We start from the raw sequence: 5,741 nt of genomic DNA, 5'->3' as shown, positions 1-5,741 counted from the left end.
TACATTGCTATAGTTCTACCCATTTTTCACCTTTTTTGGTCACCGCACTATTACACTTCTCCCCAATTATTAGTCACTATATCTTTCAATCTCGTGTTATCTCATATTATTATTATACATTTTTTATAGATGGGTACGTTGACACGATTTACATATTGGGGGGGTAGATCCCTGGGACTGCTGGTCCTTGCTGCCTACTTCTAATCATTGTGTCTGGGGTTTACCACCTCAGCTCCCAGGGCTGATGTCTGCGGCCGGTCCCTGGCTCTCCATGCCTGCACCCAGATTTATAGTTGGTCTGTAAGTATGATTGGGTGTTCGTGTTTATTTTTCCACCCCTTACTCCCAACTTCTATTTTATAGTAACTTTCAATGATATCATAATTTTTATAGATTCCTAGTCTACCATCTGCTCCTGAAGAGTGGCGATAGCCACGAAACGCGTCAAGCTAATGGATGCCCCCCTGTTCTACCTATCATAGTTACTAAGAGGGTACTTATTACGGTAATACTGGAGTGTACCAATTTAATCTATATTTTATTGTGGAGTTACACAACAATGCGTTTGGTGTTTATATCAATGTCTACTATATGAACTTATATGTTACTATGCTATTATATTATCATTTTATCATGAATTCTGTATGAAATAAATGTTATGTATTTTACATTTTTGCTATGCATGATGCTTTATGTAACTGTGTGGTTCCAATGTACCTACTACCCACCAGACATATCTGTTGTGCTATCTCCCTGGTCGCTTGCTTCATACAAAGTCCCAAACCTTCCCCACATTTGACATGCTCTATTATTTGTCACAAAGCCTCTGGCAACACTGAATGCCCATTCAGAAAGCATGCTGGTTGTAGGGCAGTGCATCAGCTCAATTGCATACTGGGCAAGTTCTGGCAAGTGGTCTATGCTGATGACCCAGTAAATCAGTGGGTCATCTACTGGAAAGCTCTCCATGTCTGTTTTTGCACCTAGATAATCTTACACAATATGATGCAGACTCTGCTGATGGGATGTTGAAGGGGACAGCCTTGGGGACCGAGGACTAAAAAATGTTTTAATGCATCACTTAGGCGGCCCCCTTCTCCACCGCTCCTCCTTTGACAGACAGAAGCAGCAAAAAAGCCTTTTCCATGAGACTGTAAACTACCCGACTCTGGAAAGGTATTACATAAACTCCTCTTTAAGGCATCCTCAAGATATTTCATCCTGTGCGAGGGCTGCTGAGTTCCAAGACTTTCCCTCTTGGAGAGTTGCCAACCAATAATGATCCTTCTCCTTGATGCTAAGAATTCTCCAGTCCTTTTGCAGGCTTTGAAGAATCAGAGAGCCCATGCACCTCAAGTTTGCAGAGGCATGAGAAACAGAGTCCTTGGGGTCACTGAGAAATACAGTATCTGGAACTGCCTTCTCCCAGACATGTACTACTCCCAAGGTTTCTGGGGACTGAAAACCATCTCTTAAGGTTTGACGTATGTCTTCCCCTGCTTCAATGCCTCCAAAACTGCCAGAATCCATGGAGGAGGAGGGCGACATGGAGATGGAGGAGGAGGGCGACATGGAGATGGAGGAGGAGGGCGACATGGAGATGGAGGAGGAGGAGAAGAAGAATGGGGGTGGAGCTGACAGATCTTGCATCATCACCACCAGCTGTATGGAGATGTGGCAAACAAACTCCAGCACTGAGCCCTGTTCTGCATCCTTCCTAGCTGCAAGCAGAGTTACCCAGTGTGCTGTGAACTAAATATATCGCAGACATGTGCGGTTAGTTTCGTTCCGAATTAATATTCGGACAATTTTTGTTATTCGGATATATCCGAATGTCCGAATTACAATATAAACAAATTTTACTGAATGCCCTGTAATGGAATTCAGACTGAAATTCGAATCAAATTTTAAAGTAAACTCCAGTCGAATTCCAACTACCTATATTGCTGAAATCAAAGACTGTGTGTGTTATTAGAGTACCATTTCGTAATAATGCTGTTTTTGTTAAGCCAAAGGTGATTTAAAGAGCCATTGTAATCATTTGATGAAAGTTTTTCTTTTGTTTGTTCACTTTGCTGCATTCAAATCGAAAACAAAATAACATTTTAGTTTTGACCGATTCAAAAATGTATCAATTTGAACCTTTAAATCGAAAAAATCTGTAAATTCGAAGAAAATTAGAAAATTCTGAATACGAATTCCGAATACAAATTGAAACAAAACAACTAGATTAACTAATCAAAATGAAAAAAAAAAGAAATTTTTTTCATCATGCACATGTCTAATAAATCGTCCCTGACCATGCTTGCTGGACCATGTGTCAGCAGGAAGGTGGACTTTGCTGCTGACTGCCTTGCCCAACGATGCTAAAACATTGCCTTCCACATGATGGTACAGAGCTGGAATGGCCTTGCGTACAAAGAAAGAGTGACTGCCATTGTGGTACAGCATAGACATGTGCAATCCGTTTCGTAGCGAATCGAAATTAAGCCGAATTTAGCATCTTTCGGACATTCGGATGTCCGAATAAAAAAATAACGAATTTCAACTAATACGAAAGAAATTATAGCGAATATAACGAATGAATTCTACATGATTCGGTAATTCGTTAAAGATCTAATGAAACAAAAGGTCAACTCAAAGTAAATCTTACAGTCCAATCAGCTGATTAATTTTGTGCTGGAGGTTGGATTACTGGCAAAGTGCATTCCTAAGAACTGAGTGAAAAGGGTGTTGTATTGTATTTGAGCAGAGGAGAAAAGATAGTCATTTTGTGTGTTAATAGATTCAATAAAAAACGACTTTCCAAACTATGAATCATTATCACGAATATATATTTACATATATATATATATATATATATATATATATATATATATATATATATACATACATACATACATAAATATCGAATTTCAACTAATACGAAAGAAATTATAGCGGATATAACGAATTAATTCGACATGACTCGAGATTCAGTATAACGAATATCGGCACTCTACAGAAATAATGAATTATCTGAAAACAAATTAACGTAACATAACGAATATAACAGAACAAAATTAAGTATTTTATGAATGACAACGAACCGAAACTAAACAAAATTTTCCATTTCAGCACAAGTCTAGTACAGCACATTCTGCAAATTCATGGAAGGGGGCAGAATCCTCCAAACAGAATTGCAGTTGTTTTAAAGCCAGCAGTTTGGACAACCTTGAATTTAGATACTGGGCATGTTGGTGGCAGAGAGTGTATTTTTTTCCCAGTGACCAGAGGGAGCACATGGTGAAAGAGGAATTTATGTAACACCTTTCCAGACTGTGGTAGGTTACAGTCTCCTGGAAAAGCTAGTTTTGAGGCTTCTGTTGGTCAAAGGAGGTAGAGAAGGGGCTGCCTAAATGATGCATTTAAAATACATTTTAGTACATTTGGCGCCCAGGACTGTCAGCTTCAACATCCGATTGGTAGTGTCTGCATCATATGGTAGAAGATTATCTAGGGGTGAAAACAGACAGAGAGCTTTCCACTGGGTTACTGAGTCATGAGAATAGACCACTGGCCAGAACTTGCCCAGTATGTAATTGAGCTGCTGGGCTGCCCTGCATTCACCGTGCTTTCCAAATGGCCATTCAGTGCTGCCAGAGGTTTTGTGACAGATAAAAGACCGTGTCTGTCCACAGACTCCGTTGACCCGCTGACATTTGTCAAAATGAATCAGTCCTGGATTAGCAGCAGCTATCAAGCCCCTGATACCGATTATGATTAAATGTTTTTGGAATCTGGAATCTTTTCATGGGCAAAATTAACTCCCAAGGACCAATTTTTCCGCACCTGTTTGACAGGTGCATATAATTTCATTTTTTTACAGCAAGGACAATTCTTGCTTTCATCAAGAGTACCTCTATAGGGTTATGGTGTGAAGGCATCACCAACATCCGAGGCCCAATTTTTATGCACCTGTGTGACAGGTGCATATAATTTAAATTTTTTGAAGAAGGCTAAATTCTTTCATCAAATGTACCTCTATAGGTTTATGGTGTGAAGGCACCACCAATACCCAAGCCCAATTTTTCCACATCTGTTTGACATGTGCATATACTTTAAATTATTTACAGGCAAATTCTTCCTTTCATCAAGAGTATCTCTAGCCATTTCCTGCTCTCCTCAGCGGTGTGTTCTCGGAGCATTCTGCTAGGAAATGGTTTTCTACCTTTCACTGGTCTGTACATCAGCAGTGGCTTTAGTGGCAGAATGTGTTTGCCACTAAACCTAAAACCATTTCTTAATAACTTTACTGGTAAGCCAGTAATGGTGAAACTGAAGTGAGGTATTTGGAATACAAGGGATACCTGGTCTCTGTGGATGGCTACATGAACATGCAGCCTGCCAATACAGAAGAGTATATTGATAGGCCATTGTCTGGACATCTTGAAGAAGATCTAATAGAGTGTATTAATGTATTGTATATACGAGGAGTAGAAGAGGAGGAAGAAAATGGTGAGACGAGAGAATAAAGCAATTTACAAATTAGGTTTGTATGTTTAGGGTTACGGTGTGAAGACACCAACACCCATAGTTCAATTTTTCAGCATCTGTTACTTCTATCCAAAGTCTGCGAAAGACATCAATTTAAATGTAATGTTTTTTTTCTTTATATATGTCAGTTTTGCTGCAGCAGGTTCTATGCACGGTACAGATGCGTCACTTTACAGGCAAACTAAGGGGACCTCCTAGGCACTATATTTAAAAGGAATTTTTCATTTTTATTGCTTCACTTTAATTATCATTAAAATCACTGCTCCTTTATAAACAATCTTTTCGAAGTAAAATTTTTGCATGGATACATGTCCCCCAGGGCAGTACCTGGTCCCCCATATCTTTTTTATAGCCAATAATTTGCATACAAGCTTTCAAAATGGGCACTTTTGATTTTTCCAAGTGAAGGTCCCATAGACTCTAATAGGGTTTGCGGTTCAGATACGAACTTTTGAGATGTTTGAGAGTCTGTGGAGGGGATGTGGATACTTTAGAATGAGGAATGTTTGTGGAGGGGATGTGGACACTGCAGAGTGTGGACTGTCTGTGGGGGTGGGATGTGGACACTGCAAAGTGTGGAATGTTTGTGGATGGAATGTGGACACTGCAGAGTGAGGAATGTCTGTGGAGGGGATGTGGACTTTGCAGACTGAGGGATGGATAGTAAATAGTAAGGGGGAAGGAGAACAATACAGAGTAAGGAGGTCTGTGGAGGGGTGGAAACAATGCTTTTAGCTGATGTTAAATAAATCAGAACAGTAACTTATCCCGCTCCCAGCCCATATCACCATAAAGAGACATTCATGACAAAATACAATAAACAATAAAACAATATTACTTTTATAAAATATACATTTCTAAAAATAAATGCAGCATTTACAAAAACAATGAATCTCCAGCTGTGAGAGATTTTCTACATCTGTTTAGGAAATGCTTATAATCACTTCGGATTCACTTCTGAATTCTGTTTTCAATATTTTAATTATCCAGGTTTCCTCAAAATGTTCTTGCTGTGGTCTGTAAGTCCATGGCAATTAATTTCCTTTATTTTCCTTCTGTATTACTGCATTGAACATCTTCATTTCTCACCAAGCCTGTGCATGTTTGAAAGTTATTGAAGCCAAACACTTTGGGACACTATAAATATTCATAAAGTAGTGGCAGCGTGGATCTGTGAAGCACCATGTGGGAAAGATAGGAAGGAT

Source organism: Aquarana catesbeiana, linkage group LG08 (genome assembly GCF_042186555.1).
Source record: "Aquarana catesbeiana isolate 2022-GZ linkage group LG08, ASM4218655v1, whole genome shotgun sequence".
In the NCBI taxonomy this organism is placed as follows: domain Eukaryota; kingdom Metazoa; phylum Chordata; class Amphibia; order Anura; family Ranidae; genus Aquarana; species Aquarana catesbeiana.
The sequence above is the reverse complement of the archived record's forward strand: the minus strand, read 5'-3'. Positions refer to the sequence as shown.